Genomic DNA, 27990 nt, shown 5'->3' on the forward strand with positions numbered 1-27990 from the left:
AAGACCAATTAAATTATAAAGAACAGGTTTGATAAAACGAGTGATGTTGTCTCCGAAAAATCATGTGATTCTAATGAACCAATTCAAAATTACAATTCCTGGTAATTTTCATTGTTAATCCATGCAGCAATCTGGAGAGGTAATGTATAACCCCTGCTCAGTGTAGTCATTAGGCCCTTTCAAACTGCCATGTAAAATGGGGTTAACTGGGAAAATTGGCTGGTTAGTGCTCCAGTTAAGTGGCAGTGAGAAAGGGTCCAACTGGGTCAACCTTGTCGGGACCCACTGAGTCACTGACCTACCTCTGAGATAGTCAGGGAACCCAGTTAAACTTATCTAGGTCTCGTCCACACCTGATGTGAAATCGAAAATGAGTGATCTGCTTATTCCGGTGATGTCAGCACTTGCATGCGTGTGTCACTGGGCAACCAGCATCTGAACATCCGGCAGTACTTCTGGTGAGTGCGTGATGCATCATTATGGGGGTGGGATCCCCCTTAAATTGCTGGGTTGGTGATTTAATGGATCAATTCCCCCTGCAATTTAAAAGGTGCTTCCAGCACCTTTGCACCAGTAACCACACCCAGGTCCCAGCAGCTGCAATTTAAAAGAGGCTATTGTGTTCTTTGGACACCAATGAATGGTATTTGTCTGAGAGAGTTAACTACCCCCTGCTCCCAGTGTGTGCTCCTTTGTCATCTTATGGCAGCAGTCTTTGCCCTGGGATAGCTAGACATTGAGCAGGAACTTTATGATGACAGCTCAGTGATATTGGAATCTATGTTTCTTCAGTGTTTTCTCATGGTATTTCACATGTACAACTTCTGCCAGATTTTTGCATCAGAGAGAAAGAGTAAACAATAGCCTAAGTAATATTCAAGCTGTATTTCATTCACATGATGCTGTTTGACAAATCATTCAGGACAAAGAGTATATATGATTATTTAATTCTTGGGGTATTGATTCTGTTGAGATCTGATTATATTTGTCAGGGCTGTGGTATAGTAAGGTTTTTTATTTGATTTATCCCATTAGCAATGTTCAGCCCTCTTTTCATTTTGAAAGAACTGTGAACTTTGCTGCACATTGACAACAGTTTTAAAAAACATCAGACTATAAGAGGTGGGAGTAGAATTAGGCCATTCAATCCACTGAGTCTGCTCTACCATTCAATTGTATACAATTCACCTTTCCCTCTCAACCCTATACTCCTGCCTTCTCTGCATAAGGTATTATTCAAAAACCAATCAACCTCTCTTTTAAATATACCCAATGACCTGGCTGCCACAGCTATCGGTGATGACGAATTCCACAGATTTGCCACCTTCTGGCTGAAGAAATTCATTCATCACTCTTATAGAGGGACACTCTTATATTCTTGTATTAGACTCTTCCACAGCTGAAAATATCTTCTCCACATCCTCTCTATCCAGCTCGTTCAATATTCAATAGTTTCAATGAGATCTCCCCTCATCCTTCTGAGCTCCATTGAGTACAGGCCCAGAACCATTATATGCTCCTCGTAGATCAATCCTCTCAGCCTTGGAATTATTCTCATAAACCTCCTTTGGCTCTCTCCATTGCCAGAAAATGCTTCCTTAGATATGAGTCACACAACTGTTCACAATACTCTAAAGTTGGTCTGACTGCCTCAGCATTACGTCTTTGCTTTTATATTGTTGTCCTCTCAGAATGAATGATAACATTCCATTTTCCTTTCTTGTTACCAACTCAACTTCAAAGTTAAAGCCAAAGTTCAGATTTATTGTCAGAGTACATACATGACCCTATATTTGATGCAGCCCTTTCTCCTAATGGCCAGGCAGATTTTCTTACTATTGGTAGTGGAAAAAACTGTGCTCAAAGGGATAGCAACTGTACTTGAACCTGGTGGCATGAGTCTTGTGGCACCTGTACCTTTTTCGTGATTGAAGCAATGAGAATCAAGCATGTCCTGGGTGGAGTGGATCTTTGATGATCGCTGCTGCTCTCCAATGCTACATTTTGAAAGGTGGGAGGAAACCAGAGTACCAGGAGGAAACCGATACAGATATGGGGAGTACATACAAACTCCTCAGATTTGTCAGGCAAGACCTTTCCTGAAATAAATCATGCCGATTTGCAACATATTTCATCATGTACTTTCAAGTTCCCCACACTCACCCTTAAAAATAGACTCTAGAATCTTGCCAGCTACTGGTCAGACTAACTGGCCGATAATTTCCTGCCTTTTGTCTCCTTCCATTCTTAAAGAAGATCATTCAATTTTCCAGTCATCTGGAACACTTCCTAGTACTTGATAGATCATTAATACTGCCTCTATAATCTCCAGCTATCTCTTTCAGAACCCTGGGGTGTAGTTCAACCTCTTCAGCTTCTTGTTCAAAAACCTTCTCCTTTGTAATATCAGCTGCTCTCACTTCTGTCCCATTACTCTCTCAAATTTATGGCACATCACTGGTGTCTTTCACAATGAAGAGTGACGCAAACTATTTATCAGCCAGTTCTTTGTTCCCCATTACTACTTCTCCAGTGTCATTTACCAGTGGTTCGATGTCCACTCTTTATGCTCTTTTAGCCTTTCTAATCTGAAAAACCTTTGGCGTACTTTGGGCAGCTAACTTTTATATTTCATCTCTTTTCCCCTGAGTGGCTTTTTAGTTGCCTTCTTCTGCTTTCTAGAAGTTTCCAATCCTCTAGCTTCCAGCTAATTTTTGCAATATTGTGTGCCCTCTCTTTTGCTTTTATGCTGTCTTTGATTTCACTTTTCACCCATGTTTGCCTTTTCCTCCCTTTAGAATTCTTATTTTTATTTGAGATGAAATGATCCAACATCTTCTAAATTACTCCCAGAAACTCCTGCCTTCCCTTCCCCACCAGTCAACTTTGGCCAGCTCCTTTCTCATGTCTCTGTAGCTGCCTTTTCTCAACTACAATACGAACACATCCAATTTTCGCTTCTCCCTCTCAAACTGCAGGGTGAATTCTATGATATTATGATCTCTGTCTCCCAAGAGTTTCTTTACCTTAAGCTACCCAACCAAATCTGGTTCATTGTACATCAACAAATCCAGAATTGCATTTTCTCTGGTGGGCTCAACCACAAGCCATCTCACAGGCATTCATGCTTGTTGGTCTGTGTTTCTCCCCTTCTCCTCCCCCTAACCCCCCACCCCACACAGGGGTCCACCTGATTTTCTGCACTCCTGATGAAGGGATCAGACCCAAAACATCGACCGCCTTTTACTTGCTGAGGATGCTGCATGACCTGATGAGTTTCTCCAGCATTTCTGTGCTGCTACAAACTTCTTCTTTTGGGATCCAGTGCCAATCTGATTTTCAGATTTTCTTCATTTATATGTTTTTGCCTAGAACTAATGTACAATAAAATATAATTACAGTGGTGTATTAAAAGCATTTCTTAATAATATTTAAAAACTATCAGTCAATGGAAAAAATCTTATCAATAGATGATGAAGGTGAATGATATTTGTACATCAATATAGTTTGACAGCTGACTGGTCAGAAACACAGAACATATTAACATGAATTTTTTGATGCAGTGTATTTTTTAAACAGATAGACCTTGAAATATGGCATAAGGCATATGTGACTGGTGTGATGAAGGATAGTTTAAGCCAATATAAGGACAACCTGGTGGTACAGAGGACTAGCTTGATCTGGCCATCAGCTCCCACTTTCATTAGGCTGCTGGGCGAGCAGAGAGTGGTCAAGTATAAACCATGATTGAAAGTCTGCCATCATCACTTTGGCTCTCAGAACTAAATTGAGTGCTCTTGAGGACTCTAAAATGCTGATCCTCTATTCAACCAGCACTTGTGGACATTCAAACATATAAACTAGGAACAGGTGAAGATCAGTGAAAACACAGAAATGCTGGAGGAACTCAGCATCTCACAGCATCCACAGGAGGTAAAGATATGTAACCGATGTTTCAGGCCTGAGAACTTCTTCAAAGTATGAGTAAAATGCAGGCAGGTGCCTGATTTAAAAAGTTGGGGAGAAAGAAAGAGCAGGGGGAGGAGAAACAGACAACAGAGAAAAAGGTGATAGTTGGATATGGATAGGAGGACAGGAGAGGAAAGGTGAGAATTGATCGGGGGAGAGGTGGCTCTGTGAATGCAAAACTGGAGGAAAGGAGACAGAGGGAACGGGAAAGATGAAGACAGATGAAAGGAGAAATAGAGATAGATGGAGGGATGGCTAACAGAAAATGGAAAAAATTGATGTTAATGCCATTCAGTTGAAGGATGCCCAGAGAGAATATGAGGTATTGTACCTCCTATTTATGGGTGGTCTCAGTCTGGAAGTGCATGAGACCATGGACATGCATGTCAGCAAGAGAATGAGGCAGGGAATAGAAATGAGTTTCTACTGAGAGATCTTCGCTATCATGGTGGACAGATCCAAAGTGTTCAACAAAGCAATCTCTCAGGCCTGCATCCAGTCTCTTCAATGACTTCTGCAAATTCACATTGTATTACTTCATTTGGAAAGATCGTTTGGGGCCCCAATGGTGGTGAAGGAGGAGGTGTAGGTGATCATGGGGCATGTACCAAGGGGACAACTGGTGGGAAGGGAGGAGTGAATGACAGAGTCACAAAGGGAGTGTTCCCTACAGAATGCAGAGAGGAGTGGAGAGGGAAAGATGTATCTGGTGGAGGGATCATGCAGTTAGTGGTGGAAGGGGCAGAAGACAATATGTTGGATGTGGAGGCTGGTTGGGTGGTAGGTTATGAGGAATCCTGTCCTTGTGCAAAGGGATGGAGGAGGCAGGGCAGATATGTGAGTAATGTACAATATGCGGGTGAGGGCTGAGTTGGTTAGTAGAGGTGGAACCACATTTTTTGAAGGAAAACATCTTGGATGATCTGGCCTGAAAGACCTCATCCTGGGAATAGATGAGACAGAGATGGGGGAATTATGAAAAAGGAATAGAATCCTTACAGGGGACAGAGTGTGGAGGTGTAGTCAAGGTAGCTGTGGGAATTGGTGGGTTTGTAGAAAATGTTTATCGAGGAGTTGGTCTTCCAAGATAGAGACAGAGAGATCAATAAAGGGGAGAATGAAAAATAACACACAAATGCTGGAGAAACTCAGCAGGTCAAACAGTGCTTTAATGAAGGGCTTTAGCCCAAAATGTTGGTGATGTATCTTCACCTTTGCTACATAAATGCACTGTTTGACCTGCAGAGTTTCTCCAGCATTTTGTGTTTTTTCACTTAACTATGGTGTCAACAGAATCCTGTGTTTTACCAATAAAGGGAAGAAAGTTCCTTGAGATGGGCCAAGTGAATTTGAGATTGGAGTGGTTGCCCAGTCTTTTATTTTGTTTTGTTTATTTAGTTTTTTTTCTTTAGATTAGGTGAGGTTTTATATATATTTTTCTTTTTTTGAAGATTTCAGTTTGAGGAGATGAGAACATTTGATAATTGTGGTGTAAGGCAATATGTTATATCATAACATGTCATAGAGTGATTTTTTTTTCCCTTGAAGTATGTATTCCTATTCTCCTCATGTATCGTTAACCTATAATATGATTAATAAAAAGATTGAAAAAGAAGAAAGAAGAGTTCACTGCGATGAACTCAATGTTGATCCCATTAAGCCAATATAACAATAAGTATATATTACTGGAAGAAATGACACAACTCACCAGTTTATTTTAGGACAGATCCTCAATTCCCCAAAAATAATGAGAGCAGCAATATCGAGAACAGTGAGTGAGGAAATGTGGATTTCTAACTGTGAGGTCTAATGGAAGGATAAATACCTGAAATATTGACATTGTTTCTCTATCTGCAGATGTTGCCTGAACTGCTGAATATTTCTGAATTCTCTGCTTTCATTCTTGAGGACAAAACCATACTATCATTTTGTATCATCACAATATAAGTCTGGAATTGTATGGCAGGCACTATCGTGACAAGTAGCCCATCAGTTCAAGAGACCATACCACCACCTTACACCTGCAACAATGAGCAAGACATCTGACTTTGTTCAGACTGACCATATATTCAATACAAAATTAAAGTAGAAGTACAGGTGATATTAGTTTTCCGTCGCCTTATTTATGTTTGCTTGGAATTAAATAAAGTTCAAGTTCAAAGTTCATATGTATTGTCAGAGGACATACTTGACATCACATCTTTGTCTTGCTGGTCAGGCTGAATTTCTACTTATCAGTAATGCAAAAAACTACATTCAAGAAAAGATACCTATAAAAAAGAGCAATATAAACAAACTTACTGTGCAATACCAGAAATAAATAAATCTTCAGTAATATATAATGTGCAAAGTGAGAATCCTTAAATGGGTCTGTAAATGAATTTGTTGTTACAAGACTGATGGTGAAGAGTTGGCAACTGTTTTTGAACCTGGTGGCACAAATCTTGTGGCAATTATAGCTCTTCCCAGCAGCGAGAAAAGAGCATGTCCTGGGTGGTGTGGGTCCCCAATGATTGACGCTGCTCTCAGATGGCAGCATTCCATGCAGATTTTCTTGATGGTGGGGAGTTTTGCATGTGATGTTCTGGACTGTGTCCACTAATTTTTGCAGGGCTTGATGCTCCAAGTTTCATACCAGGCTTTGATGCAGCCAGTCAGTATATTTTCTATTACATATCTGTAGAAGTTTTCCAAGGTTTTCTATGTTACACCAAATCTCCACAAACAGCTGAGGAAGTAGACACACTGGCGTGCTTTCCTCACAATGATATTAGTGTGTTAGGTCCAGGGAAAGTCCTCTGAGATAGTGACTCCTAGAAATTTAAATTTGCTACCCTCTCCACCTCTGATCCTCCAATGATCAACTCTACTTTTCCTTTCCTAAAGTCCACAATCAGTGCCTTGGTTTTGGTGAAAGAGTGTGAGGTTGTCGTTAGCACACTTTTCAGCCATGGTTTCAGTCTCAGTCCTGTATGCTGAGTTATGTTAGGTAAAAACATCATGAGCTGGGAATGTAGAAGGAGTCACCCAGTGCTGGGCCGTAACAAGATGCAGTTGTGACCTTGTACTCTCAAGATAAGAGTGGGGATGACAAATTGATGTGCAGGAAACTAGCAGAGAAGGATAGCAACAGTTTATTCATTGGACAATGTCATGGTATGATAATTTACTAAGTACGTATCCTAAGGTATATAAAAAACACCACTTGCAGATAACGGCAGAATGCGCCTTCTCCAACTAACACTGTTAGTTGCAAGTGTTACAATCCGGTAATAAAGAACAAAGAACCTTGATTTCGACTCAGTCTGGTGTCTGACTCACTCATTCATGAACAAAGCAGACCTAACAGTTATCGCCTCTTTTGTATATAGTGTTGTCATATTGAATCACACGGTCAGAGTTGGAAAGTGAGTAGAGTAGGGGCTAGATATTATGACAGCATATGTTTTTGGGAGATAAATTGGGGCAGGTTTGTTAGTGTAGGTCGCGTACACACACTTTAAAACAGATCATATTTAAAATACTAGAGCTCTGCTAATGCTAGATATATTGAGCCCAGAGCCTTGGCAGAAGCTTTGGAGAGTGCCCAAGAAACTTCACTAATGGATTGTTGTTTACAAAAAAAGCAACAGATGAAAGAACTTGTCGGAGCCACATCCTGTCTGGAGTGGAACTTGTTGATCTAGGGGGGGTCATGTGGTTTTGTAAGCAGAGAGGGTAAAACAGGCTTTCCCTCTGAGAGGGAGAAATAGGGAGATCAGCAGCAGCAGCTTGGACCGGAACAGGACAAGCTGGAAAGCTTGTGGAAAAACCCCATTTGGAAGACAGGTTGTGAGCGCTTGGTTTAGCCTGGTCAAAGCCTTTGTGGTTCATGCAAGAGGAGAGGACTGGCTGTCTAATGTTTCACCTGAAATAAGAGAAACAAAAAGGAACTCTGTGGTGACCTGAAAGAAAGAGGTTATCATCTGGAAAACCAAAACACTGAAGTGGCTGATTAAAAAGGAATCAGTTGTGGATGTCCTGGAACAACAAATCTCTCTCTGAAAACCGACAAGAACCTTCCTGAGCAGTAACCATTTACCTTTGAAGCACCAAAGCCTGGTGAACTTGATAAATGTTAAATTCTGTGCACAGTATAAGAATTGCCTGAAACCAGTGAACTTGGAGGAATGAGAAGTGAGATTGGACTGTGATCCAAAGAACTTTTCTGAACTTACACACACATTACATATACATGCGCTTAGAATTAGAAGGGGTTAAGTTAGGTTAGTTAAGTCAATGATGATAAGTTAAAGTGTGATTCTGTTTTCATGTTTAAAGATAATTAAAAGCACCTTTTGTTTATGTAACCATATGTCTTGGTGAATATCTATTGCTGCTGGATTTTGGAGTCCTCTGGGCTCATAACAGAATGCAGCCCTGTGATGCTCCATGACTGGTGGAGATTGTGGAGGAGAGGTTCTTATCAATCCTCATTGACTGTGGTCTGGAGGTGAAGAAATCCAGGATCTAATTACATAGTGGGCTATTACACTGCATTGGAATGAACATATTCATAGAATAATAAAATACTTGGACAATATTTTCCATTATATACTTACCCCATCACTTATATCTGAATATTTTTAGCCATTCAATTAAATGAAGCATGCAAGGTTTTTTTGAAGAATAGAATTCTGCATAACCATTGCAGTAATTAGAAACTGAAAATGGAAGTAGTAGCTCATCTTCTCTACAAATTAGCACGTCAAAAAATGTATCTTATTTTTAAAAATACAATATTTTTTTTAGACAGCATGGTAAAAGGCCATTTCAACCCACAAATCCATGCCGTCCAATTTACACCCAATTAACCTTACACCCCCATCGTGTTTCTGAACTGTGAGAGGAAACCAGAACTCTCAGTGAAACCCATGCAGACACAGGAGAACGTACAAATTCCTTACATATAGTGCGGGATTCGAACACAAGTCCCAATTGGTGGCGCTGTAAAGGAGTTGAGCTAACTGTGACACCAATCATGCTTTCCTACAAAGTAGACACTATATCCTGTGTATAGTGACAGCAGATTGGTAGAGCATTTTTAACTGATTAGTGAAGGTAGAAAATGGCCAAGATTAGATTTTACAAAAATTGTACATTCTTCTGTTGGGAAATAATTTACTCAAAGGTTCTGTTTTTATGATGTGTTAAAATGAATGACACATCTGAAGCTTGGAGGGTAGTTCTTTCAATTTTTTTGCTACAGGAGCAATTCCCTGATTTAATTAGGCTTCTCATACATGCAAAGTATACACAATAAATTAGGCTTAAATGCAGAATAGGCCTTGCCAGTTGCTTATAACAACAGTAACTATAATTAGCATAAATCCTTCTATGTTGGAAACATTCCAAGAAGCTTCACATAGTGCAGTCAAAAGTTGATCATAGCCAAAGGTAGAAATTTTCGGACTGACATTGAAAACTTTGATCAAAAAGAGGAGAAATTTACAGAATGAGTGGAGGTGTGGCTAAAACTGTTGAGGTGAATGAAGAAATGTGCAACTCTCAGAGCATTATAGAGTTGGAGCAAGTTAGAGATCTACAGAAGAATGGGAACATGAAAATAATTCAAGTTCAAGTTGACTGTGGTCTGGAGGTGAAGAAATCCAGGATCTAATTACATAGTGGGGTATTACACTGCATTGGAATGAACATATTCATAGAATAATAAAATACTAGGACAATATTTTCCATTATATATACTTACCCCATCACTTTTATCTGACTGTACATATACAATCCAATGATGCATATACATACATGCAGAATAATCACATGTAAATATAAAGATGTAATTTAAAAAACAATATATATATGTATGTATATATATATATATATATATATATATATGGGATGATTAATCATTTAAGGTTATGAGTGAACATGTTAATACAAGAAGATTATGTCAGAATGCTACAATCAAGGTTTAAAGCCTGCTTTGCTTTTTCTAGCACGCCTCCATATCACACTGAAGAACATTTCTAAGAAGTGGTTTCATACTGTTGAAGAGCCCAGAAATTCTTGGAAGAATATCTACCATCTACTATTTCTCCTTCTGAGTAACTGCTTCTCTAATTCTATGTATTGATTTACTTCTTTAAATTTTTTTTAATGCTTAATTAAAAGAATACGGTTGACATGAGTTAATGCCTTAGTATTTATACATTTTGATTAGAGATTACTTTTGATATTTAAATCATTTTGTTTATAAAATGCTAAGCTCTTTGATTCTGAATTAACTATTTATTTTAATAGTTGTGTTTTCTTTACTTCAAGATTTTTTCTCTTGTTAAATGGCAATGTGCGCTGTTATATTATGGAAACAATAGCTATATCAGCTTCTGTTGCATTAACTGCACTAGTTTTGTTTTGTCTTGGGAAAACTTTCTAAGTTTCATTATAATATTGGAGTTTTGCATGAAATTTTTGGGGGATGGGTAATTTAGTTAGCTGGTTGACTTTCTGGCTTTGGGTGGAGGGAAGGAGGGGTATTAATATTTCTTTTGAAGTTGTTTAGGCTTGGTATAATCACACTTGTTTTCAGCTACTTCACTTTGGAAACTCGTTTAGTATGGTTGATACAAGTTCCCTATTTGTTAACTTCTTATTCTTTAAAGAGTTAAAATGGATCAAGTAATTCAGTTACGGAGTTTTAACTTTAAAGGGCTAAATCACCTTGTAAAACAAAATAAGATTTTTGCTTATGCTAAAAAAATGTAAGGTCCCAATTATATTTTTTGCAAGAAATGCACATATATATATATATATTTATATACACACACACACACACACACACATATAATAATGATAACATGCATCTTTTCAGAAGATGAGATGGACTGCATTTTCTGTCATTATTTCAGACTAAATCCAAAGGGGTATCAATTTTTATAGATCACACAATTCTCTTGGTGTCTCAGACACAAATGGTCACTTTGCTATTGTGACAGGGAAATTGTATAATAAATTGATGGTTTTGGCAAATGTCTATGCCCCGAATGTGAATGACCCTGAAATCTTTTAATGCTTTTTCCACTCTTGCCTGATTTGAATCTTTATTCATTAGTGATGGCAGGAGACTTTGACTGTTGGTTAGATCCGGTTTTAGATCGTTCGCCTCCTAAGCCAGCCACTTTGAATAAGTCAGCTTTATTCATTCAATCTTTTTTTTATTAAAATGTGGTATTATTTTTTATCCTGAAGACAGGGATATTTGTTTTTTTTCCCTCACATTCGTCATACATATTCGCAGATTGGCTATTATTTTATCGATAGCCAAATGAACCCATTGATTTGATCTTGTGAATATTAAAATATAGTCATTTCTGACCATGCTCCTGTGTTGCTATCTTTAAACTTTCCTGATCTCCCCCAAATAAATGGACATTGGCTTTTTAATTCAACCCTACTATCTGATGATAAATTTTTAAAGTTCTAGGAGGAACAAATTATTCCTTATTTTGATAAAAACACTGCGGAAGAGACCTCTTGTCTTATAGCTAGGGACACTTTCAATGCGTTTATTAGGGGACAAATTATCTCTTATATTGAAAGCATTAGGAAAAATGAGAAAACTGATTTAGCTAACCAACTGAAACAATAAAATCAAAGATATGCTCTGACTCCACACCCTGATTTATATAAACGGCGTGATGAAATTAAAATTAAATATGAGCTTCTTCTAATGTATCTAATTGAAAGTCAACTTTTAAAACCTATAAGTCAATTCTGTATTCATGAAGATAAAACATGTAAACTATTAGCTAATCAATTAAAACTTTTAGTAGCCAAATGACAAATCAAAGAAATTCGTAAAGCTAATGGTATTATGACAACTGATCATTTAGAAATTATCGATAGCTTTAAGGAATGTCATTCTGAACCGTATAACTCTGACTCTTCTAAGGATAATAGTGCCATGAATAATTTTTTTTAGATCAATTGAATTTTCCTGTATAATTGGCTGATAACCAAAATAAATTGGATCAATCTAATTCGTATGAAGAAATTGGTGAGGCTCTATGTTCATTATATTCTGGGAAGTCACCAGGTCCTGATTGATTTCCTGAAGAATTTTATAAGGCTTCTTCCTTAGTACTTATACCTCACCTATGTTCTGTTTTTTTTCTGATTCTTTTAAATTGGGCAAATTGCACAGACTTGCTCATTCTTAAAAAGAATAAAAATCCAGTTGACTGCTCTTCTACAGGAAAAATACTCTACTAAATGTTGACACTAAAATTCTATCCAAAATTGAGGCTCATAGACTTGAAAATATTTTGCCACTTATTTTATCTGTTGATCAGAATGGATTAATTACAAATCACTATTCCTATTTCAATATACGCTGTTTATTAAATTTTATATACTCTCCTTCTAAGGAGGTTTTGAAATATGTGATATCTCGGGATGCGGAGAAGGCTTTTGATCGGTAGAATTGAATTATTTATTTAAAACTATAGAAAAATTTAATTTTGGGGTTGACTTTATTCAATGGATTGTTACTATATTTATCACCTGCTGCCTATGTTCTTACTAACTTCCAGAATTCTAAACCTTTTAAACTTCAGCAGTGATTGAGACAAGGATGCCCTTTAAGTTCATTGTTTATCAACCTGGCTTTCGAACCCTTCACTATCACTTTTCAAGAATCTAATTATATTACTGGTGTTTTAAGGAAGGGCACAGCCCACAAAGTTTCACTTTTGCTGATTATTTATTGCGATTTATTTCTAATCTTGAGACTTCATTGCCTTCTAACCTTTCTTTACTTTCTAATTTTAGTCAATTTTCGGGTTATAAGTTAAATCCACATTAAGAGTGAACTTTTCCTTTGAATAATATGGCACCGATTTAAAATGATAAGAAATCAGTTTACCTAATTGGGTGTAACAATTACTAAAAACTATAAAAATGTATACAAATAAAATGTTCTGACTTTAATGAAACACATGAGAAGGGGGTTTATTAAATTGGTCGCCCCTTTCTTTATCAATGGTTGCTGAATCAACTCAGAATGAATATATTACCTAAATTTATATACCTTTTTCAGGCTTTGTCTGTTTTCATTCCTGTCTTTTTTTGATTCCCTTGACTCAATTTTATTTTCTTAAAAATGGAAGAAAAAACATCCTTGCCTAAAAAAAGTCCATTTACAAAAGCTTAAGAAGAGTGTAGGTTTAGCCTTACCAAATTTTAGGTTCTATTATTGGGATGTCAATATATGAAATCTTACATTTTGGTCATATTACATTAATTATGAATGCTGCTCAACATGGTCTCTTTGGAATCTAATTCTGTTACAAAATTTTCCATTATTTCCCTTCTCAGATCCTTACTTCCTATATCTTTAAATACATTAACAGATAACCCGGTGGTTAAACGTAATTTGAGGAGATCATTTAGAAAACATTTTGGCATTGAGATTTTCACTTTCTAGTCCCATTTTTTCTAATTATTTCTTTAAACCTTCCATGATTGATGTAGCTTTTAAAGAATGGTATAGATTAGGCATTAAATGTTTTAAAGATTTAGTTATCAAAGGAAGTCTTGCTTTTTTTAAACAGCTGTCAGTTAAATATAGATGAACAAATACTCATTTTTTTGTTATTTACAGAAGAGATTTTTTGTGCTTTCAATTGCATATATTTCCTATGAGCACTGATAAGAATTTAATAGATGTATTTTTTTTAATTTATAACAGTTCAATATTTAACATTTATGGAATAAGAGAGGATCCGTTAGATAAAATTTTTTAAAAAGCCTGGGAACATGGCTTACTCTTTTTAATCTTTGAAGAAACATGGAATGTAATTTTCAAATTGGTGAATACGTCATCTTTATGTGCCCGCCACTCCCTCCTACAATTTGATGTAGTCCATAGAGCTCACATATCCAAAGTTAAATGATCTCAAAGTCAAATGTATCTCCTCCTGTGATAGATGCAACAAAGGAGGTGCTTCATTAATTCATGTTTTGGACATGCCAGAGTCTTGAGAAATACTGCAATTAAGTATTTCAAAATTTTCTATACTTTTTAAAGTTAATTTTAAGCCTAATCCTTTAACTTCCTTGTTTGGTATTGTTGGAGAGAGTGGCATAACGTGCATGTATTAGTTTTTATTTCTCTTATGGCGAGGCAGGTGGTGTTGTTTAGATGAAAGGATGTTGCTTCGCCTACTCATACTCAATGGCTACTTGATGACATGTCATGTTTAAATTTAGAGAAGATTAGATGCTCAATTTCTGATTTAAATTTAAGTTTTGAAACACTGTGGGGACCTTTTATGAATTATTTTCTGAATCTCTGATTTGATGTGAATGCAGAAGTGCTAACTAATAAGGTGATTTATCACTTGATAAGGAATTCTTTTTTCCTCTCCTTGCCAAACAGCTTTGTTTTTGGTAGTGGGTTTAAAATCTTCTTTTATAATAAAATAATAAAATATTACTGTACCATAATTTGTTTAATTGAGAATGTGGGTACCTTGGATGAACTGGTATGATCCAAGGGTAATTTTTTTAAAAAACTTTTAATATGTATTCTTATGTACTCTGTATTTTTTGATGTTGAAAATCAATTTCAATTAAAATATTGAAAAAGAAAAGAATACGAATAGAAAAAGTTGGGATGATGTCAAGATTATTGAGGACAGAAGCTAGAGCAGGGAGCATTAGAATAAGTGAGTTTTGTGTTAACAAAATCAGAGCTGACAATTATAGCAGCACCTAAGCAACAGAAAGAACAAAGATGGATGATGTATGGACATGTTTTTTTTAATGCAGAGTACATGGAATAGAAAACACAATCAACATTACCAATAACTTGGTTCAGCCTGCGAATGTGGGCAAGGAGGAGATTTGAACCATTGCTTTGGGAATGGTGTTGGTAATGGGAAATAAAAGCCACTGCCTGTTTAAAATGGGAAAACTTGGACTCTTCCTGTTCTGTCAACAGAAAGACCTTGCATGAGTTGGGAAGAGTGATGTTGTACATAATAAGTAAATAAAAGCCTGAAAACCAGCATGTTTAGGTTCAAGGACGGTTTATTTCAAACAGGTATCAGACTCTTGAACTTCCCCTTGGCGCCATAATAATAGATTGTTCCATCAGCATCAAATGACTTTCTGTGCTATTGCAAGTCACTTTCATATGCACTAGGATTACTATAAATATTTATTATTTAACTCTCTTATGTATTTACTGTCTCCTTCAATTTAATTCAGTTAGTTTACTATTACAGTTTTCTGTACAAGTATATGTTTAGCTGCTGCATATCACAATTTTGGTGCATATATACATTCTACAATGTGTATGACAATAAACTCATCATTACCATTATTAAGACTGCATCAAAAGATGGTTACCTGGTGGTAATTACTAAGTTGTTTATGTATAATTTCAGTAATTAAGCTACTACATAATCAAAGCAAGGTCACTTTAATAGGGATCTATAACACGACACTGTATTGTGCGCACTTTGGCTTTCTGCAACATTGCACCCTGCACTTTTGTTTTATGAAATTGGCGGCACTGCCACAGCTTCTATAATGACAGTGCTGCTGCTGGTGGGGACCTAGGAATGAGGAGAGCCGAGACACAGCTGTCCTAAAGTACAGGTGTTGACCGGTCTGATAGAGGATCCAATGGTGTTTTTAAACAAAAATCCTGCAACCACAGGTCTGTGTCCAAGAAGGCGGTGCCTGTGTTTAGCAGCGGCCACAAGGAGTTACAGCCTCTGGGAATCATTGCCTGAAGAGTGCAAGCAAAATCATTGAGGAATGCTTCCACCCTGCACCTTTCAGTTGCTCCTGTCAGAAAAGAGATACAGGAGTATCAGAGCCAGCACCACCAGGCTGAGGAACAGCTTCTTCCCAATGGCCGTGAGAATGCAGAACGACCAAAGGAACTGCTTACACTAATCATCCAAGACTCTCATATTTATGAAACAATATTTATTATTTATTTGTATATATGAATACTTGTCCTGCATTGTATTAAGCCACCATCTATAAGACAATTGCACCACTTCCAGACTTGCACAAGAGAGAAACAACATAGAATGATCTGATATGACCCGGCTTTTATATTCAGCTTGGAGTACTCTACCTTGTAAATGTGCCAATACCAAAAAAAAAATCTATTCTAGAAAATGAATCATGTCTAAATGAATGAAAGGAGAAATCTTTCTCTGCAGGATTTACTCTCCTCCAAATATCAATTAAATTCAAATCTTTCATCAAGGCCCCTATTTATATTGCTGTCTTTGATTTCCTTATACTTTTCAGAGACCTATCCAACAAAGGATCTAAAACACAGTTAAAATCTCCCCCAACCAAAATATTTTCCTTGGCCTGATTTAACAAGAAAAAAGCCTCCGACATAAACCTTTCATCGTCCACATTAGGTGTATAGATATTTAACAAAGTCCATGATTCAGCAAAAATTTTACAATTCAACCTCAAAATCCTCCTTGCGTTACCTTCAAAGGATTCTAATTCAAATGGTAATTTCTTATGAATTAAGATCACTACACCTCTCGGCTTGGAATTGGAAGAAGAAAATACATGACCAACCCAATCTCTCTTCAATTTCATATGTTCTTTTTCAGTCAAATGTGTCTCTTGCATCACTTTTAACTATAGTCATATCTTTCTTCATAGAAGTAATCTCTTCACACATATTATTCATTTTAGTTTTCACTTCCATAAATCCTTGGTTTATCTGAGTAGACATCTGCATTGACATGTTTTCTATTTGATGAGCAATTCCTTCCAATATTGTAAACACAGAATCCAGTCCAGGTTCCATCACTTCCCCTTGAGGCCTTCCTTCTCTGGTCTCAGTCCCCATTTCTTCCTGTGTTAATTCCAGTAACGTTGAGCTCTCTTCCTCCCCTAACGCAGTGGCTCCTCTTCCAGTGTGGCTGTGGGTCTGGACATACGTCGACAGCGTGCTGACCTCGTCAGCCCACCGTCTTTTGAGCTCCCCCACAGCCCATACCTTTTCCAATAACTCATGGATCCGTGACACACTGCACATGCCTGGCAAAGTCACCGACCACGCAGGTGGGTCTTCTGACGTTATACTGTGCAACCCCAGGTTCATTGGCTCATCGCTGAACCGGCGCCATATTGCGAATGCGTGATTGGAGCCGGTGTAATACTTAGCTGAGCAGGAGTCTTCTGAGGCTTGGGAGCTCCAATCGACAACTCCGTGGCTTCATCTTGGTAGGTAGGCCTCAATTCTTCAACTTTTATAAGGTAATTTCTTTTGCAGTCGAGCTTTTGATTTCTTCACGTTTGTAGCCATTTCAATCCTCCACTATTCAAAGTCTGTAAATACTATTTTTGACCACTTTTACAAGTTTTAAAATCGGGTATTTATAAGTCAAACTGGGGGAAAGTGGAACTTCACGTCTTCTCTCTACGCCATCTTGCCACACCCCCCGACACGCTCACACACTTGAGAATACAATCTACAGACAGGGACTTTCACACACACACCTGGTTCACTGATCAATGAGGTTATGGATCTCTGCAAATATTGATCAAATGCAATGCTACAGCTCAGCTTCAGTGTAGTGCACTCCTTAACCACAACACTTCCACCGATGTCCAGAGCAGTGACCTGGAATGAAGTGATGTCCGGGGCTTTGATCTCAAGGCAGAGAGCGAGAATGTGCTGTGCATTGGTGTTATCTACATGCTAAGCTGAGCTTCTAGCCAATAATGACCCTAGATGATCTAAAGCAGCCAGTGGCAAGGTGTGAACTAATGGGTGGCCAGAGTCCAACCTTGATTGTCAGCTGATGTGACTTCCAAATAAGTTTCAGGCAGGGAGGACACTTGACCACCCTTCATACACACATTCCAGACAGGCAGGGAGGCCACGTTTCCTCCACACACAACAGCCCTACAGGAAAGTGAGCTTAGCAGCAGATGGACCCACATAGCTGCGAGCATCTTGCAGTCGGGGATCTGCACAGACTGTGGGATGCTGGAGAATGGCTCATGGGAACCAGGTATCAGAGCCAGGATTCAAGAGGATGCTGAGGCCAAGAAGTGTATTGGGTACTGAAGATTTCCTGATTGTGTCAGAGGTTTCGAATTGGAGCTTGGGACTGATAGGAGTCTGTAAGGCTGCGGGAATGCTGGAGGAGAATCCATGGGCAGGCACTCAATGACTGAAGTGACTTTTGCTTCTCTTTCTCTTGTACTGTAAGGGGCACATGGCAACACTACTGTTGACTCTGTCTGCCTTATGGCAGACAGAAGACTATTTCCCATGTTATTGCATGTTTTGTACTATTACATGACAATAAATTAATAAAGGAATCTTGAATCCTAATGTTGCACTACCTGCTGTTCTTAAGTATGGGACAACTGCCTGCATAGCAGGAAAAACAAAGATTTTCACTGCATCTTGATATACAGAATGTGACAATAAACAGTTCATGTTCAAAGTACGTTTCAAAACAGTTGCCTTATTGTGTTTTCAATTGAATGTTTGAATGTGACAAGTTCATTGCCACATTTTATTACTATTTTCACCTTGAGTTGATGAGCAAGAACTTTGATTTGCTACAATCCTTCATCTCTCCATTTTTTCAGACAAAAACAGAGGTCTGTGTACCTTTCATTTATAATAGAAATTTTACATATATAAAAACTGAATAATTAATCATTAAACATTTAACTGTATTTTATAATTTTACTTATAAAATGTACACTAATTTACAACCAAAAGCATTAAAGAATGATTTTATAAACACCTATGGACACTCTACTTTCATGTTTTTTTTTCCCCAAAAAGTAATTTGGACTTTGAGCTCTTTTTTTAAAAATATTTGCTATGGTTACACCTAGTCACAAATTTCAAGATAACAGATTGGTTGAAATGAGTGTAATTTTCTTCAACACATATGGGTTCCTGCTGTTGACTATCCAACATCATAATATTTGCACAAACTGCCACAGGAAATAATACTTGTCTCCAACAAATTGAATAATTACTGAGTACTTGATTGTTATTTTGCTTTGGTGTCTCAGTAGGTCATGAAGAATTTTTAAAAAATATATTTGTACTCCTTTTTTAACTACTACAGTCTGTGTAACATTTTCCAGGTTCCTGCAGCAATCTTGAGAATATTGAGTGCATTCACATTGTAATCAGTGATTAGAACAATGAGGCAGGGAAGTCCAGAAGGCAAAGCCAAAAAACACTGGGGAAACACAGCCAAGAGAAAGACTGAATATTTTCTTAAGAACTGAATCATCTCGGTGAAAAGGTCTGAACTGAGAAATGGCTGACAGAGTGAAATATGAGAAATGGCAGAGTCCTGAAAATAAGTCAGTTCCATCGGCACTTGGTATTGTGATGGAGAAGACCCAAATACAAAGGGGGTTAATGATTGACCAAAAGCATAAAAGTATTCCAGAAAGTGTGAACAAGGTTATAGGGGATAGCCAAGACATATCATTACTTCTGAAAAATATACAGTTAGGGTAAAAATAATGTATTCACAGCAATATCAGAATTTTTTTTAACATCATCATGTAAGAAGCTAGAACTCAGCAAAACATTACCGATACATGTAATGGCCCTAAGGAAAAATTTTAACTGTGGTCCAGATTTTAGAGACACTGCTGCCTGCATTCCCCATTAGCCTAAAAATTTTTTTTTAACCTGGCTAGTCATTGAGCAAAGTAACAGGTCTTTGACAGATGTGGTGGGAGACTTTAATGGGCCAGATCAAACCCCTCCCACAAAACACCTTTGGAATTCTTTGATAGCTGACACAGCCCTCCTCCCAGCTTGCATACCTGACAAAGCTTTAGACTTTCTTTTAATGTTTCCAAATTCAGAAATGTTAAAAAATAATGGAAAATGAAATCAATAGTTTTATATGATAAAGAAGCAACTCAGAAAGAATAAGATAGAAACATAAAACTTATTTTCCTTTGCTTCCCAAACCTCATTCAAATCAATGATCTTTCAAGAGGATATTTCCTAACATAAGTAACTGACCACTTCAATTCCATGCCCCACTCCCATGCTGACATGTCTGTCCATGGCCTCATGTACTACCCACCAAGACCACCTGTAAATTAGAGGAGCAACACCTAATTTTCCCTCTGGGCACTCTCCAACATGAAGGCTTTAACTGATTTCTGCTAACCTACTCTCAATTCTCCCTCCCTTCCCTTTTTCTTTGTCTTCTTTCCTCCAACTCTCTGCCCACTTCCCTCTCCATTCACAGAGCCAGTCCTCCTCCCCCTGTTTGCAGGTGTGCCCTCCCTCCCTTATCTACCTATTATATTCTGCCTATGAAGCTATGCTCCTCCCCTGCCTTTACCTCCCTCTTCCCCCTACCATTTTGTTCAGGCACCTGCCGACATTTTTCATACCTTGATGAAGGTCTCAAGCCAGAAAAGTTGGTTGTGTATCTTTATCTTTGATACATAAAGTACACTGATGTGCTGAGTTTCTCCACAGTTGTGTCTTTACTTCAATCATGGTGTCTGCAGACTCTTGTGTTTTACCTTTTCTCCTCCCAACACAAATGCCTGAAAATCTCAACAAGCTCCTGCAGTTTTAGCTTTTATGGAGAATCACGCAAATTGCAGCAGAGAAATGATCAGCAGACGTTTGTCGGTTAATTTAGGATTGATGTGTCTGTGTGGAAATCCTAAACATTGATAAATGCCAGTGATTCATTTGTAGAATTGCTTTTTGAATTCATTTGGCGATATAATTTCATACTCAGAACTATGGACCTCTTCCTGACTCCTTCGCCCTGTCATACCTTATTCTGAGGAGAATTCCTACCAATGCCCTCAAATAGAATGTGCAGGAATACTAAAGTCAACAGAAGGTCCTTTTGACATATGCCACCCAACTCTCTTCAAGGTTGTCAATTTGAAACAGTTATTAGAGATTGTAGGTTGTGGCTCCACTCAGGAAAAAAAAACAATTTACTTGATGGTGGTTTAAAATTATTTTAAATAACCCTACTGGAGACTTCATCTGTTCCTGAATGATGTTAGGAGATTATCTGAAGATTAAACCGTCGAGTGGTTACCATGTGTGTAACCAGAGTTATCTAACATTATGGTCCTAATACTTCCACTAGATGTTCAATATGTACATGTTAAAACTTCTACAAATTTGTCATCGAGTGGGATCATTTCCATATATTGCTGACACTAATTGGGATATCAAGGATACTACCAGTGCTTTACCAATCATAGGCATTACCTATCTTAATTTCTTACCCTTTAGTGTTTTGCAATTCACTCTGAACAACCCCATGAGAAATATGCATTGACAGAATGTGCTCAGATTTGAAAGATTAACTAACATAAGCATAATTTCTTACTCAAGGGTCTGATGCCTATCCGTGGTTATCTCTAAAGAACTTTTCACCCACTGACAGGCAAATCAGCCTCAACTCATTAAAACAAAATAATATTATTTCTCCAGCAGTCTTGGAGGCTTATGGAATTGTTCAATAAACTAATTGTTCAATAAATTAATTGCTCAATAAATTAATTTTAAACCATAATTTTGTTGCCAAAGCATAATTTCCATCCCTGATGCATTGCATGGGACACATTGCACATTTTCATTGGAACTGGTACTTGCATCATACACTGAAAATTCAGTTTTTGAGGACAGTTATATGTAATTGGCAGGGAAATATAAGATTTAGAACTGGGTCTTTATAGAGGATTTTGGCATAATTTTTCTTTGTAGTGGCACACCACCGGCCTACTGCAGGGGGCAACCTCTGTACCTGCAGGTGAGTAAGGGGACAGGACAACACCTGGCCGGCTGCCAATCAGCTGGCCTGAATGGATCAAGCCCCACCCGGTCGGGCGTCAATCACCCTCCGGGGTATAAGCCTGCGCTGGCCTCCTGAGGCCTCACACTGAGTTGCTGCAGGCACAGCCAGCCTGGCTCTGTGGAGGTGTTTGTGGATTAAAGCCTGTTGTTCAGTCTTTACCTTGTGTGTGTCTGATTCTGTCTAACAGCGCACCACATTCTTGCAAAGATTATTTCTTCTAGGTCAATTGATTTGCAACATACAGGAGATAATAAAAATTGCCCCCTGAATATTTGGCACCATTGATTAGTTGTTCCCTGAAAATAAATTTTATTTAAATCTGTTTATTGATTAAAGAATGTATTACAAAGTAGAGCAGCAAAAATAGGGCATTCAGTGTCATTTTAATGAACAATGCAAGTATTAACATTGTGGAGACCAGTCCAAACTCTCTTCACTCAATAAGGGTGTTGTAGATAGCATTTGAATTATGTCTAGCCACACAGTCATGGGTGTAGAGTGGGCAGAGTAGTGGGTTAACCACACATCCTTGGGGTGCGCCTGTGTTGATCATCAGTGAGGAGGAGACATTGTTTCTAATTTGGTGTGTCTGTGGTCTTCCAATGAGGAAGTCAAGGATCCAGCTTCCATCAGATTCCTGAATGAATAATGAACCACAGACACTTCCTTAATTTGACCTTTTCTTTCGCTTCCAGGTGATTTATTTCTAAGTTTCCACTGTGAAACTGTCGCAAAACAATGATTTTTGTGACTCATTAATGAGAATAAATTCTGAATCGGATTCTACTCTTGCCATGAGCAGCATTCTCCATGCTCTTTGAATAGAATTACTTTCTTATTTTACCCAAGGAGAACTGTGGAAATAGCTCATTCAGAGTAGCTTAAATAGAGCGGTAATCACACTTTCTACAATATCATTTAAAAATTATTAGAATAAGTAATTGATCAGAAAATGCTTACAACATTCAAAACCCAATCTGGTGCAATAGGAGACACCAAAGCCTCACCCCAAGATTAGTTCAATGCCTTCTCGGACAAGTAAAAAGCATTGCGGACCCCCACATCTCCTGATGATTGTCTACTGTCAGTATCTGAAGATGACCTTTGGGCTGTTTACAGGAGGGTGAGCCAAGGAAAGCTTCCAATCTGGATGGAGAACCCAGCTGAGTACTGAAAACCTCTGCTGACCAACTGGCCAATGTTTTCATGGATATTTTCAACATCTCATTCTAACAGAATCAGAACAATTCACGAAATTTTTGTTTTGCGGCAGCATTACAATGCAAATATTGCTCTAAAAAATTACATTTAAAAATAAATAAATAAGAGAATCGAAAGTGAGGTAGTGTCAGGGCATGGTATCCACCTATTTCAAACAGGCTTCAATCGTACCGGTGCCCAAGAAGAATGTGGTTACCTGCTTAAATGACAGTGGGATTCACATCAACAAGGATGAAGCATTTTAAGAGGCTGAAACATGTAAGCTCCTGCGTGAGTGATGACATGGATCCAGTCCAATTTGCCTACTGCAGCAATTCTTGGGCAGATGCCATCTCACTGGCCCTACACAAGGATCTGGGAACACCTGGACAGCAAATATGCAAGCATATGGATACTCTTTATTGACTACAGTTTGGCATTCAACACCATCTTCCCCTCAAAACTGAACAGAAAACTCCAAGACCTGGATCCTGGATTTCCTCACCTCCAGACCCCAATCAGTGCAGAATGGCAAGATAATTTCCTTCACAATCTTCACCAGCATCGGAGCACCAGAGTGCTGCATGCATACTTAGTCTCTTGCTCTATTTACTTTACACCTAAGATTGCATGGCTGGGTACAACAATAATACTGACAATACCACAGTAGTGGGCTGTATAAAAAAGGGGCAATGAGCAGATTCAGCATCAGAACAAATCTAATTGGGGGGTATTAGGGCAACCGCAGGGGGTGGAAGGTGGCACAAACTGCCATTCACGTGGTAGTTTCTTGTGCCATTCGCTGTTCATGTTCAGGTGGGGGCACGATGGTTACCCAGGTATAAGCAGGAGTCAATATGTATAACCATATTGCCAAATCAGCATTTTGTGCATTTGACTGATCCTATGCAAATTCTTCACAAATACTGAATGAAACACTGGATGTCTTAGTTTCTGCTCTTGAACCTACAGCTTAAAGACCTACAACTTTGGGTTCAAACCGTACTCCTACACTCGAGTGTTGTAGCCGGTGTCCATGGGAATAAAGCTATTTTCGACAGCAACCATTTTGTAACACAGATGTATTTCTCAATGCTATAAATAAAATGAGTGTTGAACCTCAGTGAAACAAACACTATAGATGTTGATATGATACGGTGGTACCTGATCTGCTGAGCTCCTCCAGCATTGATTTTTTTTTAACCAAACATAAACTTTATTTACAATAAATTAAATACAAAAGGAAAATGGTCCAAAGTTCTGTATCCATACATTTCCATCACTGTGCATTGTTAAATTCATTTCTATTTACACCATTACCACCACTGTGACATCACATCCTTGCTCCCCCTTCTGTTGTTTGAGAGGTTTCCCTTTGGTTTCAGCTCTCAGTCGCGGGTCCAACCAACTGAAAACTCTCCCTTTCTAATCACACACAAGTTGCCGTCAACATCCAACACTCCAACCCAGTTCCAATTTAAAACCATGCTGCAAAGCCTCTCTCTCTCTCTCTCTCTCTCTCTCACACACACACACACACACACACACACACACACACACACACACACACACACACACACACACACACACACACACACACACACACACACACACACACACACACACACACCACTATGCATCCACACTGCACAAAATATAGCCTATGTGAAAGCCGCGTCTTTTTCTCTCCCTCTCTCTCACACACTGCACTGTGCACGTCATTAGAACATCATTTGAAATAGACTATATATTCCACTCTTACCAAATAAATGCAGACTGACCCAAAACTCATTCATGAGTTTTGTGTAATAATCATAAAAGCCAAGGCTGCATCATAAAGTGAATTAAACGCATGGCTTACCTTTAGAAGAGTTGAGGGCAGCGAGTGTTGTTGATGAATCTCCTAAGAATGGTGTCCTTCCATTCAGTTGTACATTTTTGGGTTAAGTCCCTCTCAAGCGCTAGCTGAACCAACTGGGCCTTTATTTTGTGAAGCATTGCGCATCTGTGGTCCGAAAATATGTTTCTCAGAGTGGAGAACGAATTCTTGTGCATTGCAGTGGAGGTGCCAAATGTTAAGGCATGTTTGAAAGCAGTCAGCATTCCGATCAGATGTGTGCGGTACTTTGAGAGGATGTACTGCTAAGGCCAAACCCCTTTGATTGGCTGTGATTATTTTTGTGAGCCGAAAAACTGCTTGGCAACTTAGTACTCTGTCTCAATTATAAGCGACCATGACAGGTCCATAATAGGCATCACAGCCTTTACATCAAGAAATGTATCACTTTCTGGATTCAGTGCAAAAGTGCACTAGCCATTTTTGAGTTGTGCTCACTGAATCTGTGATCTCTCTCTCCAAGCACTGAATCAAAAGTGTTGTAGAACAGTCTCCGGCTCTGTTTTTCATCATCATTCCTGTGTCCTGTAATGACATAATCATCCATAATCGTGTTCGCTTTGCACCTGTGTTTGGTGATCACGGGTCTCAGTGATGTGCTAGCAGCCGTGGCCACGTCCCACACCTTATTAAACTCCTCGTCACAACAGTGTTTCCATACCCAAGCCATTGCACTAGCCATGACATTTAAACTTTTCATTAAGTCAGTGTCCTCTTTCTGTAGAAGCTTGTCTGTGTACTCTAACTTGGCAATGAATGAGAAACTGGGTTTGGTCATCTTGCACAGCAGATCCACAGCCTCCATTCGTATCTCTGCACCGCAGACCAGCAGAGAGTCAATCCCACTAGTCAAAAGAGATGTTATGTCATCGAAGGATTTTAGAATGACTGACACAATGGCAAGATGTCCTGTCCATCTCTGTTCCAGAAGGCATTTAAGATACATACACTTATAGGTCATAGCAATTATGGGCTTCTTGCAGAATTTGTCGAGGGCATCACACACATGAAAGAAGTCCACTAGCTGTGTCTGCTGACATTGCGTGTACTACCACTAAGTGTAGTTGATGGTTAAGATGGTGCACACAAGGTATCTCACGACCTAGTTTCTCTTGCAGACATACTTCCCAGACATCAGAGCAGCCCCATCAAATACCTGGCTTAGAATCTTAGATGTGTCGAGTCCAACTTCATTTAGCTCTGCCAAAATGGTGTCTGCTTATGTCTGTGTATCATCTTTGCCAGCTGTTGCCATGGTTAACAGGCACTCTGTGACCTCATATGACTCATTTACAAATTGAAAAACAATTGATATATTTTCACACCCGTTAGGGATATGGGTTCCATCTTCTTTTAAAGTGTAATAGGAATTGCCTACTTCCTCCACTATCGCCTCTACTTATGAGTTCATTTTGCATGCTGTGACAGGTGTATGTGGCATTGCAAGTTATCATTTTCACAACCTCAGCCAATTCAACGTCCTTTTTAAGTGTATAGTCCAGAAAGGAGAGGAAAAGTCCACTCCCCCACTTCAACATATTATCAAAAGCCTCTATCTTCCCTCGTAAAGGCAAATGGTTTTCCGCCAAAAATCTGAGAATATCGATGAGAGAGGAAATGTAATACCTATTCTTTTGTAGTTGTTCTGTGTTGACAAGTGTTGAAATCTCCTTTCCAGTACTGACACACCTCTCTCGCTCCTTCCAAAAGAAATACTCCTTTGAAGATACATATTTGTAAAATCCCCGATCTCTCTCCACAGCAATTTTCCAGTTACGAAAGCCTACACTCACAAAAGGATCCAGTATCTGAGACCTCTGAGTGGTGCAAGACAGCTGATAGCAAAAATAAAATGCTGCATCAGCCTCAATACTGTATTCAAGCCAGTCTTGGTTGTGATACCAAATGAAGACAAATGAACACTTCCTACCACTGAAAATGCTACAGGGTACTGTTGTAAGACGATTTGGTTGGACTGGTCATCTATGGATACGGGTTGTCTTCCATAGCTAACGCTTAATTTAGCAGGTACATTATGGCTGCTTGCAGGAGGAGGATATTGCTTTTCAGAGGCAGCGGCTGTTCTAGGCCCAAGCGCATTTTCTCCCTCTTCATTGGTGGAGCTGGAGGAGACCTTGAAGAAGCAGATAAGTGTAGCCATTTTCTTATATCCATTTCTGTTGTGTATATGTTTTTAAGAATTGATTCACAATGGAAGAACTGTAAGCACATTTTATTCAGGTTTAAACATGGCACATACACTGCTTGCAATCCCAACGCAACTTCCATTAAGAAGTCATGTGCGCATGCATGTTCCACGCATTACCAACGTAACATCCTTTCTGACATCACATACGTATGTTTTTTTCTTTTCTTCTTTTTGTTTGTATTTCATTTCATTTTGAGAAAACGTTTTCACTTTTAATATAATAAATATTAATTAATTCATAAAATGCAAAGTTTTGCGCCGAAGTCTTGGCCTGAGGGTGGGGGTGCACAATAACTCATTTGGGGGGCATGGCCTGTGAATGCCCCCCCTCCATGATTCCAACCATGGTGATGAGTCAGCATACAGGAGGAAGATTGAAAACTTGTCTGAATGGTGTACTAACAACAAGCTCTCACTGTATTTCACCAAAACCAAAGAGCTGATTGTAAACCTTAGAAAGAGAAAACCAGTGATCATTGGGGGATCAAAGGTGGAGAGGGTGATGAAATTTAAATTCCTGGGAGTCCCTATCACAAAAGACCTTTCCTGGATCCTACATACTAATGTCATCATGAAGAAAGCTCGTAAGTGCCCCTACTTATTCAGGAATTTGTGGACATTCAATATGACACTGGAAACCTTGGCAAACTTCTACAGATGTGTAGTAGGAAGTGTGCTGACCAGCTACATCATGCCCTGGCATGGGGACACTAAAACTTCTGATCAGAAAGCCCTGTAAAAGGTCATTGACAAAGTCCAATACAGGCAGTCCCCAGGTTAAATATGAGTTCCATTAACTAGGTCTGTCTTTAACTCAAATTTGT

At 38.6% G+C, this 27990-nt stretch overlaps 2 long non-coding RNA genes across 3 annotated transcripts in view; one reads left to right on the plus strand and one right to left on the minus strand.

The window, feature by feature from the left end:
- Positions 1–14865, plus strand: part of LOC138755446 (uncharacterized) — a 34661-nt gene extending 19796 nt beyond the window's left edge. Inside the window, exons 2-4 of one of the 2 annotated variants that reach the window (XR_011352302.1) lie at positions 5827–6066; positions 9963–10070; positions 14797–14865. This is a non-coding gene — a long non-coding RNA (uncharacterized lncRNA). Of the gene's footprint in view, positions 1–5826; positions 6067–9962; positions 10142–14796 lie in introns of those variants that run through there. The other variant, XR_011352301.1, reaches the window with a different exon arrangement.
- LOC138755447 (uncharacterized) overlaps positions 1–26194 on the minus strand; it is a 41140-nt gene extending 14946 nt beyond the window's left edge. Inside the window, exon 1 of the long non-coding RNA XR_011352303.1 lies at positions 24922–26194. This is a non-coding gene — a long non-coding RNA (uncharacterized lncRNA). The remainder of the gene's footprint in view (positions 1–24921) is intronic.
- Between the last annotated feature and the right edge of the window lie 1796 nt (positions 26195–27990).

The sequence above is a fragment of the Narcine bancroftii genome, chromosome 2 (assembly GCF_036971445.1).
Source record: "Narcine bancroftii isolate sNarBan1 chromosome 2, sNarBan1.hap1, whole genome shotgun sequence".
Classification (NCBI taxonomy): domain Eukaryota; kingdom Metazoa; phylum Chordata; class Chondrichthyes; order Torpediniformes; family Narcinidae; genus Narcine; species Narcine bancroftii.